The sequence below is a fragment of the Manis pentadactyla genome, chromosome 10 (genome assembly GCF_030020395.1).
Source record: "Manis pentadactyla isolate mManPen7 chromosome 10, mManPen7.hap1, whole genome shotgun sequence".
Classification (NCBI taxonomy): domain Eukaryota; kingdom Metazoa; phylum Chordata; class Mammalia; order Pholidota; family Manidae; genus Manis; species Manis pentadactyla.
This window is the reverse complement of record NC_080028.1, coordinates 57,813,937-57,828,820: the sequence shown is the minus strand read 5'-3', so window position 1 is coordinate 57,828,820 and position 14,884 is coordinate 57,813,937. Positions and strand designations below refer to the sequence as shown.

General features: G+C 43.1%; 1 long non-coding RNA gene across 1 annotated transcript; it reads left to right on the top strand.

Moving 5' to 3' along the window:
• The first annotated feature begins 1,159 nt into the window (after positions 1–1,159).
• On the top strand, positions 1,160–12,987 carry LOC118917328 (uncharacterized). Its single transcript, XR_005026767.2, has 3 exons — positions 1,160–1,605; positions 8,584–8,776; positions 11,054–12,987. It is a non-coding gene; the product is annotated as an uncharacterized LOC118917328 (long non-coding RNA).
• Positions 12,988–14,884: the final 1,897 nt, after the last annotated feature.

Below are 14,884 nucleotides of genomic sequence, written 5' to 3'. Positions count from 1 at the left end.
TGGGGAGAAATGAAGCAGATGGGAGAACACTGGGGTCCCTGGGGAAGGAGCAGAAGCGATGTTGGGAAATCTTGACAGGAACACTGATGCGGGTTAATGAAAACACACTCGGTTTTGTTCCACAGGTTGCCTAGAGCCTGCCCTTCAGGCCCAGGGTGTGCTAAGCAAGGAACAACTCCTCCTTGTCGAGGGCCTGAGCTCACAAGCATAGGCCATGCCGAAGTCTAAAGGTGACCACCAGGGTAAGAAAGACAGCGGTAGGAATGAGCCTGGGCGCTGCAGGCCTCAGTCCTCCGGACAGCCTCACCCCAGACAGGCAGCCTCCCCGGCTCCTCACTTGCTCTTTGGCTTGGGCACCTCTAGCAGCCGCAGGAAATCAGATGGGAACTCCTGGTCCTGGTCTCACCAGCTGGCAGTGACCCTGAGCAGATGTTCCACCAGAAGCCTTCACACCCCTCACCCATTAGGGAGTAATGGCCCCAGGGCTGCAGGGGGAGGGGCGCCGGGCTGCAGGGCCACAGCTGGCTAGCAGCTTTTGTTCTGGGTGACTTCAGCTTGCTATCTGCCTTCAGAATGTTCTCCCCGCAGAGGGAGGGAAAGCCCTTTGGAGATAGGGACACAGACTGCTCTCACCTCTGAATGGGGCCTGCAGTCGGGGGGCGGGGTGGGGGGAGTGTGCCATCCTCCCCGCTCATAGATGGCTCTTTGTTCGACAGGAGAAACACATTTCCACACCACCACCAACCCTGCCATTTGGCAGAATCCACCAGGAGCAGCCAGCTTTCCCTGGGCCCTGTGGTATATATACATACAAATCTGTAGGCTCATGCAAATATTGCATTCCAGACCATTCCACAGGTGCTGCAGATGCAAAGAGGAGTAAGAAATGCCTCCTGTCCTCAGAGAGTTCACGTAGGGGAGGGCAGTTCAGAAATATAAACATATAATCACAATAAGGTGTCATAAATGCTACTAGTGGTCCCTATGGGTAGAGTGAAGACGGAAACGAGATAGGAGAGAAAGCTTCACAGAAGAAAGGGTAATATTGGGTCTTGAAGCAGAATAAGCAGGAATTTGGAGATCAAGCAAGGGGAAAAGGCAGTCTAGACGGAACAGCTCTGCATGCAAAGAAAGGCAAGGAGTCGTGGGGAAACTGTGGCCCAGATCATTGCCTGTGCTCTCTGTAAGAATTAAGAGGAAAGAAATTCAAACTTTTCCTTACATCCTTTGATAAATACTTGTTTGACACCATCTTATTTTTCAAGCACGAGGGTATGGCAAATAAACACAAATGGATTTGTTCTTCCTGGAGCATACAGTTTACTCCTGGAGACAGATAATAAGTGAATAAGTAAGTGCATAATTACAAACTAGGCCAGCTTCTTTAAAGGAAGTACAGTAGTTCCCCCCTTATTTGCAGTTTCCCTTTCCAAGGTTTCAGTTACTAGCAGTCAACTATATTCCTTCTGATGGTCAGTGAGAAAGGTCATCCTCCATCAGAAGGTCCGCAGTAGCCTAACGCTGTATCACAATGCCCACATCATTCACCTCACTTCATCTCGTCACATAGGAACTTCATCATCTCATATCATCACTAGAAGAAAGGTGAGTACAGTACAGGAAGATATTTTGAGAGAGACCTCATTCAACTTATTTTGATTAAAGTACATTGTTATAATTGTTCTATTTTATTATTACTGTTGTTAATCTCTTACTGTGCCTAATTTATAAATTAAACTTTATCAGGAAAAAAATGAAACATACGTAAAGTTTGGTAGTATCAGCGGTTTCTGGCATGCCCTGGGGGTCTCAGAACATGTGTCCCGTGAATAAGGGGGGCATACTGTAATCAGAGTTCTGTAATAAACAGAAAGAAAGTAGGGAGAGTTTTCTTTAGATGGGACACGAGGGAGGCCTCTTAGAGTTAAGGGATGTAATCACCCAGAGAAGAGCCTTCAGGGCCCAGGAAACAGCCTATACCAAAGTCTTGAATCAGAAGGAGGCTTGGAAATTTTGGAAAATCAGAAAAGGTCAGTGCCGATAAAGGGTAGGGAGAAAGAAGAAGGGTTGGAGGTGCCTTTAATGAGATTTTAAGGGCCAGATCACGCAGGGTCTAGTAGGTCAGAGCAAAGAGTTTGGGGTCCCTTTTTAAGTGTGAAGAGATGACATAGAATAGTTTTAAACAGGAGTTTTAACAGATTTAATAGTTTTAAATAGGCTTAAATAGCTTTATTATAAATTTAGATGGAAAATAAGTCACTGACTTTTGTGTGAAGAATATACTGAAGGAAGTCAAGAGTAAAAATTAGGAGCTCAATAAGGGCTTCGCGCATAGCCCAGGAATTGCTGACAGTGGCTCTGTCGATGGCGGTGGCTGTGGGTGTGGGAGTCTAGGATGGATTTATGAAACTAATTTGTCATTCTGGTTCTCTTTCTTGCCTCACAATGTTTTCTCTTTCACAGATGTCATAATTTAAGCACTTCTGAGAATAATACACCCTTTCTTTGTATTCTTTCTGTGTAACAAGTACTTGACATGTGTCCTTGGTCTAGAAAAGGAGGAGCCACGGGGAGCTGGGGAATAGATCCAGCCCAGTGCCTCTCCCTGGACTCTGGGAGCTTCTTTGGCCTTTGTCCAACTCTGTCCAGGTGCCCACCTCAGCCAATCTTCCTCCTCCCAAACACAAAGTATTCATTAAAAGCCACTTTCTCCATAGTCTTTTCTTGCTACTGGGGTCTAGGTAGAAGACACTCACAGGACCAGGTATTTCACCAGGTGGGCACTCTTGGCACATTTCTGGGCTGTGTTACATTGTCTCATTTCCATCCTTAACCTTGAGGCCTGCCAGATTATCCACCTACTGCTGCTCCAGAAGTCCTAAAGCATGCATACAAAAGAGGGTCAAAAGTGCTTGAGTTGCTTTATAATTTATTACCTGCCTCCCTCCAAAATTTCTTGAGGGAAACCTCAGTCATTCTCAGGATCATAACTCAGTCTTGAGAGAGGCTCCTCACAACCTTCTCTTTTACCATACTTCACCAATCCCTCAAATACGCTTTGCAGCCACTGGAAGACAATTGTGCCAATGTGTGTGTGTGTGTGTGTGTGTGTGTGTGTGTAATTTCCAATATACTGAATATTAGGATTTATGAAGTACTTTCCCATACATTTTCTCCTTATTAATTAGTACTTACTACACCAGGATTCTACAGGTGAAAAAAATGAATCTCATAGATGTAAAGTTATTTGGCTATAGACACACAACTTTTAAGTTCCAAGAAAGTAGAGATTGTGTCTGCACTATTCTCCACTGTATCTCCAGGGCCTACCATGGTGCCTGAAACATAGAAGATACTTGATAAGTATTTACTGAATTAATCAATTATTAATTAATTAATTAATTAATGACATCTTGACACAGCTGGGGTTAAATTCTAAATTCTAAAATAAATTAATTAAAAAAATAATTTTTAACAATCTAAATTCTAAATTCTAATGTCACTATCCACCGTGTATTGATCCCCTTTGATCAATCTACAGAAATCAAAACTAATGAAACCACTTACTGAACTCAGCCTTTTAGCTTAGAAACATTGTGTAACACACATCAAAGCCACGCCCTGTTTTAGTGACTCTATCCATTTGGTTTATTGTGGATTGAATGAAGTGATGCGGAGAGGAATTCTCAGACTAAGGGATTCTTACTATGCTTTGGCTCCATGACTCTTTGTGGTGTTACCCACCCTTCTGTCCAACCCAGGCCTAAAAATACATATATGCTCACACATATATTTTACACACCATTTTATGTAGGGCATAGCCAAACTTCCTATGCAAGTTTAAGATTATCTTTGGGGGCTTTTTTGCCAAAATGGATGCTTAACATATCATAAGTGCCTCTGATAAACTATAGGCCCCCAAAATGTACACAGCTACTGTTGGGCTTCCAAGAATAGAAAGGAAGGAAGGAGAGACAGAAACTCACAGAAAGTAGTGCTCTTTATTGCATCTACAGGGGAGCAGCAAGTCAGCTTACTAGCATTTCTAGTTGGTTTAAAAAGCTAAAGGATAGGAAAAGTTGGTGAATAATTTTTTTCAGACACTCCGACTCAAGAAACCTCAGAGCAGCCTGCTGGTTAGTTGGCTAGTTTTGCATTTATTTCTGAGGAATGAGAGAAGGTTGATTGTACATCTAAGTCCTTGCTGACCCGTGGCTAGGAGCTGAGTAGTCTGACACATTGCATCAAAACTTGCTTACTCATGTAAACACGATTTACCTAATGATTGATTTATCCTCAGAGAATTTTGAAACCCAGCTGTCTTTTTGCCCCTTTTCCCCACTAATAGTCTTGGTAAATACAAACAGAGTGGTTTTATAAACTCTCTTTGAATAAACCCCAGAAACTGAGCCAAGACTAGCATCCAGAATCCCACTTTTGGGAACAGGCCTCCTTCCCTTAGATCACTATTCCTTGTGAAAATACCACATTCAAGTTAAACAGACTTGCTGGTGTGGTCAAATCAAATGGTGAAATGCAAAATAAAAAACCTTTTGTATGGAGGAATGAATGAAGTAAAATAATTTTCCTGCCAGCTCAAATACATCTAAATATCTCTGGAGTTCCATGACCTTCAAAATAAAGATGGATTTGTGAAGATCAGCGATGACAGCCATGGGAAAAGAGGAGGATAGCAGAGCCAACCCAGCTTTTAATGAGGAAAAAGAATTCAACCATTGAGCACTCAGGAGCCCCAAATCCTGCATACAGCAACCGAATATAATGTAAGCTTCCCATATCCTGCTTGTGCTCTGACATTAGAAAGGTCAAATTTCTCCAACAGAGTTAAAATCTTATACCAGCCACGGATAACATATTTTTTATAAATTACAAAAGAAAACTTACATGTGCACATATGTAGCAATCATATGTACATACATAACAAAAAATACACGTATTTAACAAAATAACATATATTACAAATATATGATTATAGACATCTGTAATGTAGTAGAGCAATTTTTAATACTTAAGCAAACTTGAAAGCAAGAAGTAATGACAGTATTGTATGTCTGTCCTGTGCCTGGCACCATTCAATATTTCACTGCTATTAACTCATTTGATCCTCACAATAACTCTGTAAGGGTACATTGCAATCCCCATCAGTTGAGGAAACTGAGACACAAAGAAGCTGTGTAACTTGCCAAAGGTATACAGTTAATAAGTGGCAGAGCTGATGTTTTAATTCCAAGTTATCAGAATCTAGACTCCATGCTTTGAATCACCACTTTAAAAGAGAGCTCTAGGTAAAAGTTGAACGTGGAGTTCCCTGTGGGCATGTTGGAGCTGGAATACGTTGGGACCGGGTACTATCAGCAGTGCAGGACAGTTGTTGAAATCACATAACCCCATGTGTGTTGTAAATCTGAACCTAAAATCTTGCCTAAAGACAGACACTGGGACATTCTGTCCTGATGTAACACTAGGAAAACTCTGTCCACAGGTTAGGAATGTGGCACTGAAGGAATGTCACTTGCAAGAAACAGAAACCCCAAGATCACTCTGTCCAGAAATGGGGTCAAAATCATGCTATATCATATGAGAGTGAGAAACTAACACAAAAACTGGTACAAAAGTAAACTTTTGACCTCCCCGTAAAGATTTCTCCCCTGGAAAAGAACTCTTCTTGAACATGAGCTCAGAAGCACAAAAGGAAACAAACTCCCATGAAGGGCAGTGAGAAAATGCATAAGAACAGAGACAACTGAGCAACCTGAAAGAGGTTTTTAATGAGCGTTTTTAAATATCCAAGAGAAAAGAAAAGAAATGGGCAAAAAAAAAGTTAGGAAAAATAAGGGAAGAATTTCTAAAAAGAGGTAAACATAGATTCTAATTATGAAAAATATAGTCATTAAAAAAATTGTAAAGTCTTAATATATGAGTAAAACAGTAAAGCAGAGCTGAGGGGAAAAATTAGTTAATTAGAGATAGATATTAGGAAATCCCTCAGAACACAGTTTGAGTGATAAAAAAAAATGGAGCACATAAAAGAGAAGATGAAATATATGGAGATAGAATGAGAAGTCCCACGTGTGGAAGAGAGGTATTATTTGAGGAGATAATGGTAAAAATGTTTTAAGACATAAAGAAAATTATGAATCTCACATCGAAAATGAACATGGAATCCAAAAATGATAATTAAGTACTAAACACATATTAATGAAACTACTTTACATGGAAATAAAGATAAAGGCTCCCAGAGAGAAAAGACATACTACCTTAAAAGGAATGATAATCAAATTAACAGCTGACTTCTCATCATTAATAACAAATTCCAGAAGACAATGGAATAATATCTTCTAAGTGCTGATGGAACACAACTGTTAATTTAGTTTTTATAATCTACGAAGGTAACTTAATGTGATAGCAAAATAAAGATCTTTTCAGATTTTAAAAAACCAAAGAATTTTACTGCTATGACTTTCATGGAAAGAATTACCAGAGGATTTACTTCAGCAGGAACAAAATTTAACCCAGAGAAAAGAGTGAGCTTCAAGAAGCATTAGTGAAAAAAGAAATAAACACACATTCTAGGAAATGTAAATAAGTATTGACAGTGGAAAGACAATGCTCTGGTTAGTAATACTACAGAAGAGATTACTAGATCTTTCGGAATTAGGGAATTCTGAAGTTCTCCTGAATGAGAATTATTTAATTCAAGAGAAAAATAGACATTGATGAACTTCATACTTTGAAAATTATATCATAAATGTAACAGTATAAAATAGGCTAATCAAATAAGGTGATATTTCTAGTCTATTAACCAGTCATTTCTAAATCCCTTGAGGTACTTTTTTTTTGAAATACAGATTCTTAGGACCCATTAATGATTCTAGTTCAGTGTATCTGGAGGGGCCTTTGCTTCAAGTTCCCCAGCTAATTTTCTGGGCAGTATTAGATGTTACTGACTAGCCCAACAGAGTACCTCCTCTGGGTTCCTGCCTCTTGGGTCTCCAGGATGGAGAGAGAAAGTATGAGCTGGAACCCACCAGGAAAACCAATGTACCATAAGAAGCACCTGGGCTGGTATCCTGGGATTATATTGGAAAAAGTCTCCTTATTCTCCCTGGTATGTACTGTTTTACCAGGTGATTGATTTTAGGGGGTAGTTAATAGATTCTGATAAATGGACATGAATTATTTTGAAGTGACAATTTAAATTGTGTATGGGCAGAAATGGAATATTTAGGCATAAGGAGTTTGAGTATCAGGAAGTGTTTTTTATGATGATGTAATAACTTAGCATTCTGTGTGCAGCAGCAGGAGGTTCAAATGTTTGAAGTGACTGAACAGTACTGCTTGTGAGAAAATGCTTTTAAAAAATATTTAAAACTTATTAATAGGTCTTTCTTTAGGCTGGATGAGAAGCAGAGGCCAATACCTGGAAGTCCTGTGAAAATACCGCTTGGCTGAGACTAAAATGGGATGTCATTTACAAGATCCTTGACTCAAGTTCCCATGATCTGTTTTTGAAGAATATTTATTGGGGGTCCCAACTCCCCAAACTCAGCAATAGATGCTCTACATATAAAGAGCCAAAGTCTATGGAAATCCCAGTTTACCTCTTTTTCTGACACCGGGCATACTGGATTGGGGGGACTCAAAAAGGTGCATAGCATGTCATGTTAAAGCTCTCCGCCTTTGTTTGAAAGCCTTCTGGCATGGGAACACTTAGAATTTAGGAATTAAGAGCTTCAGGCATAGAGTGAAGCTTCAACCCAGAGTTGAGTTGGAGAATTATTCCTCAGTTCTTCCCGTGGACAGCAATCTTTAAAGAGCAAGACACTGTCTCCTCAGTCATGGTACTGCTTTCGCTTGTCTGAGCGTGTTCTCTCTGTGAGGCTGTGAATGCTGCAAGAGCAGTGGCTTGGTCTTATTAATCAGGTAGTCTCCAGGTCCAGCCTTGTGCCTGGCACATAGTGAGCACCCAGGGTATTTTTAGTTTTGAGTGAGTACATGAAGTCCCTGAGGTCGATGCACTTAACATCATCTCAGAAAAAAGCATATCCTCCCCTTTGAAATGATGCTCTGCTCCAGGTAACCTGGCTTAGTTCAGATCTGTACTTTCAAATATGGTAGCCACATGTAGTTATTTACATTTAAATTACATAAAATTTCATTTCTTCAGTCACATTAGCCACAGTTTAAGTGCTCAGTAGCTACATATGGCTAATGGCCACTACCCTGGACAGGACAGCTATGAAGCATTCCATTGTTATAGAAAGTTCTATTGGACAGGGCTAGTATAAACCCTGGCTGGGACGCCTGGAGCTCTATAACTTCTCTGACTTCACCAGTTCTGAACTGTGTGACTGGGCGAATCACTCAGGTTCTCATGCACACACTACTCCCTCACGGAGTAGTCTAATTAATTACTTCTCGTCTTTCAGGTCTCAGTTCATTTAATATCCTCAGCTAAGTCAAGGCCTCTCAGGTACCTTGTGCAATTCTTTGTCAAGGTTGATGTTTTATTTTTTTATGTGATTACTCAGTTAGTATCTGTATGTCTTTATATACTGTCAGCTCCATGAGGACAAGAACATGTCTGGTTTTGCTCAGCACTGTACATCCAGTGATAACAAAATGAATGACATGAAGTATGCATGCAGTATTTACTGAACAAATCTATGAATGAACTCACAGTTTCAATGCCTGTACCATAGCCACTGCAAGTGGTTGATGCCCTGCTGGACTGATACTCAATTGAGATGCACAGGTAAGGCCATGTCTGTGTTCATAGTCTTCATCCCTTCGATTGCTAATCATGTCCATCCTGCTTTACTGTTGCCTGTGCTAAATATCTTCACCATCACCCCTGGAGATTTGGCAGCATAATTAGGAATTTCATGGTAAATAGACTAGCTGTGCCAGCTCAATGTCCACAAAGAGCAGAACACAGCATTACATTTAGGCATTAGTAACCTTCATATCTTCCATTCATCCATACAGACTACTCATTCAAGCTCTCCATCAAGTCAAAAACCTGGTATTGAAACCCTGGACAGTTTTCAGGGCAGTGACTGTCCTCTAGGAAGTCCCCTACCTCCAGGGCTTAACATCCAGCCCAACTATCAAGATTATACAGGGAAAGTTAGAAAACATACATGTCAATGCTCCAAAATTCTAGCCACATTTCTCCCAAGTGCCCAACAGTTTGCGACGAATGTCCAGGCTATCCCGAGCAGCATCTCAGGCCTCTTGTTTCAGTGGAAATTTGAGGAAGTGGGGCTAGTTGCAGCCCAACATCCCCTGAAGTGGTTCGGATCTGCACATACCACCACCACTGAGTACAGACAGACCAACACAGCAACATGAAGGGCCGCCCACTCGGGCTCCTGTCAGCCTTCATGTCTGAGTTCATGTGGCTCTCGCTCAGAATCGGAAGTGGAAAACCAAATAAAGTCAACTCCGTGGAGGTCCTGGTGGCTAAACACTGAGCAGCCACACGAATACCAGAGCAATGCATCATGATTCATGTTCTTACAATAAATGCCCAAGAAAGTAATGAGGATTTGGCACTTAGTATAAAGCATTGGCAAGACAGCTCAAAGTTTTCTGCCCTTTGTAAAGTGTAGCCTGGGATGTATTCTCTCATGGAGCAGTATGCACTAGCAACATTATCTATAGTAGCAAAGGAGTTACTCATAAAGCTTTATTAAGTAATGTCAGGACCTTTTTTTAAAATTTCCTTTTCTGTTCTGGAAGAGGCTTTAGAAAAGTCACCAAGTTGTTTTTCCCAATGTGTCTATAACCGCCCAATATCAGAAGATGAAATGCATACCTAGAGGATTAGCAATCCAGAAATCACCTTCCACTCTGGGAAAGAAGTGCTGAAAAATTAAACAAGTACACTCTTGATTTAATACTGCTCATGTTTACAGAGGAAATATGCGAAGGACAGAAACAAGCTAGGGCAAAGAGCATTCTATAGAGCAAACATTTTGGGAATAATGAAAAGGAAAAACTAAAAGACCAGATGGTTCTCTAGTCCCATACATATGGGAAAAAGTGTGATGCCTCACCAGGAAAGGGGCTTTTCCATTTAGAAAAATAAAATAGATAATCTTGCATCTCCATTTAAGATGGACACATCCTTGGAAGTCAGTTGTGTGATGAGCTGTGTTGCTCAGTAAGGGTGCCACAATAGACAGGAAAGGTGCAGGCCATTTGTCTTGTTCATAGAGTGGATACCTTCTTGGTGGATAGCCTGGTGCTGCGGATTCTTGGTTTAAGATAGAAGAATGAGAAGGGACCATGGAAAGATAGTCTTCTTCCTTAGTATGAGAGCACCAGACAACTCTCCCAGTTTTCCAGATTACTCTCAAGGGAATGAGCCAGAGGGGAGATCTGGGGGAAGTGGGGCACATTTGCAAGACAATGCCTGCCCTTGGCAATGAAAGGCCTTCCATCCTCTCTGCCCAGGCCCCCAGCTTCCTCCTGGTCTCTCACCCTCTAGGTCTTTGCACATGTGGTTCCTTCTGCTTGGGACTCTCTCCACTCCCCACCTTCCACCAACCTTGCCCAGCTAATTCCTACTTAGCATTGTAGCCATCCCTTCTGCCAGGAAGCCCCCTGTGACTGGGTAAAACTATGTTAGGAGCTGATCCTCCCACTCCTTTCACCACTGACCCATCATCCAGTTTGCCTGGGACTGAGGAGGCTCCTGAGATGTGGGACTTTCAGTGCTAAAATCAGGACCTTACGGGCAAATCAGAACAATCACCAGCACCCATGCATGGTCCCTGCACTCCCCTCTCCCAGCTTTAGGGTCCTCTGTTGCGACTTCCCCGTTTATGTGTAGCCTGGAGACTGTCTGTTCCCTGAGACAGGGACGGGGTTGCTCATCTGTCATCTTGCTGCGTACCCAGCACAGGTCTGGCACGTGGCAAATAAGCAAAACCATACCTGGAATAGGTACTTAGTGCTGAATGCATGAATGAATGTACAATCAACATTCTTTTCCAAATATGTCTCTCGTTCCTGTTTCCTGCAGCCTCCATGGTGCTTCTTTGAGTACAGGTATGGGTGCTGAGAGTCGGTGTGGTGCGTTCCGGCTGAGGTGCGCCTGGCAGGAGCTCCCGCAGACAATCAGCTCACCCTTCTTTCCTGCTACCGGTCACCATTTACCTTCAGTTACTGCTGTGAAGAGATTAGGGTGTAGAACACGTATTTTATTACTGCTGATGTCCTTGGCTACCATTCATTGAGAGCTTATGTGTTAAACACCATCAGGCTTTCATTCATTTTCAGATTTAATACTTAAAATATCCCTATAAGATAAGACTGCCACCATTTTCCAGATGAAGACCCTGAGGCTCAGAGAAGTTAAGTAACTTGCCCAGGCCCCACAGTTGGTTACAGGAGCCCTGGGTCTAGAACCAAAGCTGAAAGCCTGCCTCTAAAGCCTATGCTTTAAACCCTACCCTCTACTGCAGGAGGAGTCCTGGGCAGGGCTTTGCTGTCAAGTCCACAGTGCAGTAAACTGAGGCAAGGGACACGGGGTGGTTCTGTCTCTTGCCCGTTACCTGCCCTGAGCCCGGCTGGTTACGAAAACCTGGGTGAAAGAAAGCCTGGTTCAGGATGTTATGTCCCTGATTTTCAGGGACAACAGTCCCAGTGGTTTTATGAGGGAGCTGCATGATAGCTAATAAACAGGGAAGGCTCGGCAACCCTCCTTCTGATCAATGGGAAGCCAAGCTCAAGAGAAGATGATACTGTTGTACCAAGTAACACGGCCAGACTGCAGCACCGCCAGGCCTGAGACCCCGATCCCCTGCTGGCCCCACTTGTTCCGTTCACTCTATGACATTAAAAGCACACAAGGCTCTCTTTACCACATTCCTTGGATTTTAAGGCCGCTCTTCCTGTCTTCCCTTCCCAATCCTAATACTTTTTTCTTTCTTTTTAACATTTGAGGAAGAAAGTGTTGCAGTTAACAACATTTGAATTCCACAATGTCACCATAACATGTCATAAATACTTTTATTATTTATTATGAAATGCTTAGGGACCATGGAAGACTAAAGGTTATTCGATTCTTTCTAATGTAGCTCAAACAAGTTTATTGTGGTCATAGACTGGGTGTGGGTAGGGAGGGGGCTGGACCTGTTGATTTAATCTTCTCGATGCCATAGGCAGTATCTCTGTGATTGTGCTGGAATTGCATTTCACTGGAAGATAGATTTGTTTTAGCTGAGTCTTTGTGGGCCTGAGAATGGCGAGTTCTCAGAAACACCTACCCAGGCATCTAGCACCATCTGAGTGAGTTAAGGGTGCCCGTGGACCAAGAGTCTGGTCACCCCAGAGTCCACAGTAATCAGAAAATCCCGTCCCAGGAAGCACTGTGCGTGCAAAGCCAGTTGGGCAAACCAACTTTGGGGGTACTCTTAGTACTTTCTAACCGTGGCTAAAAAGACTAGAGACCACAAGCCCTGCACACATCACTCCCACTGCCCTGCATACCTGCAAGCCAGGAATTTTGCTCATGCTAAAAAGGCATCTTCCAAGAGGACCTATGAACTTAAAAACAAGTGCTGTTTAATTTGCCGTTCATTATGGGTGTATCTGGATTGATTTATTGTGCCCTTCTGACCCCAAGTCTTTGGAACAGCATTCCTTCACGATTAAACAGGGAAAGGATTCAGGCACAACGCTCAGGGATAAGCACAGAAGGCAACACCAGTACCTCAGATTGCTCCGTAACAGGTAATGCAAAGGGAACGCTGGACCCAATTCCACATGGAATGCACGTGAGCCAGACAAGAGTTGGCAAGTTCTTTGACCCACATTTCTTGAACCTTTCCTAAAGGATGTGGCCAGCACAGACCACTGTTATCCAGATTATGGGCTTTTGAGTACTTCCACATTCAGGAGACTCTGAGAACGCCTAACCACATACAACTGATCACAGAAATTGCAATCCCTTTGGATCCTGAGGAAGTCAGCTCTTCCTGGTAGCTACCCAGGAGTGGCAAAAATAAAAGAGAGAGAGAGAGAGAGAGAGAGAGAGAGAGAGAGAGAGAGAGAGAGAGAGAGAGAGAGAGAGAAAGGGCTAGGAAGAGTGCACCAGGGAGAATAAATTTCTCCTGGCAGCTCAATAGGCCAGAGTGATCAGAAAATGAGAACAGCCTTGTAAAGCCCTAGGGAGAGTGAGGCTACACCAATTGCCCTTTAGAAAGGAGATCAACAGCCTCTCTTTGGGTGGCACAAGTATAATTACAGCAATTAAGAAGAAAGACTACAGTCCTTTTTTTGCTCTGTGTAAACAAACAATTCAGGGACTTCCAAGCTGAAGAGAATTGGTATATGGTTTAATTTCATCTACTACTGTGGCTCACCTTGCTGAACTGGCTTCCAGGAAAATTTCAAGGACTGACGCTTTTGTGGCTGTGATTTGGGTTAATGCACAGATTTACCTGGAGCTGGAGTAGGGGAAGGGGAGCAGAGTACTTTCCCTGGCTACCCAGCTCCCTACCCCTGCAGGGAGCACCCAGCCCACCAGTCCAGACTGCAGGAGGTGGGGGGCGGCGGGTGGAGGGGGTGGAAGGAAGGGGATTCAGGCTGAGGTCTCCCCTGTCTGGCTCTTCCTCAGACGCCCTGAACAGTGTCGCCTGCAACAGCACAATTTGATCTGATCTCCACTTCCTGCATTCCTTTCGCCTTTCCTCCCACCCCAACGTGGCATGTGTCAGGGTGTCTAGCAAGCATCCTAATTCTGCTTTGTTTTCCCTTTGAAGCCCAATGGCAGTAGAAAAAAATAAAGGGGAGTCTGGGGCAGTAGATTGGGCTGGGGAGTAGCTCATTTTCTGTGGTTTGGGGGCTACTCGGAAGCTGTCAGATCCAGCCTCTTCACCCAGTGGCTGACATCCCACCATCTGTGAGTGGCTGGCTTCCCTAAGGATTACTTAGGATTTATCAGTGCAGCTAACTAAATGAAGCCCTGGCTATTCACCATGGAACTCAGTTACATGGAATTGCTGTGTGAAAAGCAGCTTGACTGCAAATCAAGTCCCCAAAATTCTCTAGAGGATGATTTCCTTCCTCTCCCTACAGATTTTGGTCTAGTCTACAGCTATAAGTCAGACCATACTAAACATAGCCTCTGAGCATAGTGACAAGTCCACCCAGCTACTTTCTCATGATGCAATAACAGGCCAGAAGACAGAACCTGAATTTTGTTGATAGAGTTTCATTTCTTCAATTAAGATTATTTACATTGTTCTTTCAAATGTCAATGCTTTGGATCCCGTATTTTGGTGTGCTTGCAAAATGAGAGGATCTTTTCTCAAGATGAGGCTGATAGGTGAAATGTTCCTGAATATGGGAGACCTGAGCCCTCCCACCAGCTCTGGGGCTGGCTGGCTGGCTGGAGAACCAAGGAGCTTCTACCTGAGGCTCTCACTATCTTGTACTCCTAGGCCAGAGCTCTCTTGCTGCTCCAATCTGCCTTCCATACTGACTCTCTGTAAGAAGCTCTCACACTCCCTCAGACTCTCACAAAGCCCACTTGACTTGAAAGGGAGCAGTGCCACTCAGGAGAGCTGGTGGAGCTTCTGAATCGAGTTGAGGGCCAAGCCCACACAGCCTGCCAAAGGTTCAGAAAGGCAGGCATCTCTGTGCCTTTGTCCCCCACGGGGACCATTTGTCAATGTTACTAAAAGCCTGGGCTTGGGGAGGGCTCAGGACTGGGCCAGCAATTCAGTAAAAAGAGTTACCAGAGGACCAGCATGAATTCAGAGGCAATTGTTACAAGAGAATTATGTTTACTTGGCTTTTTTTCCCTCCATACCTTTCATGAATGCCCAGGCAGTAGATGGCCCATCAG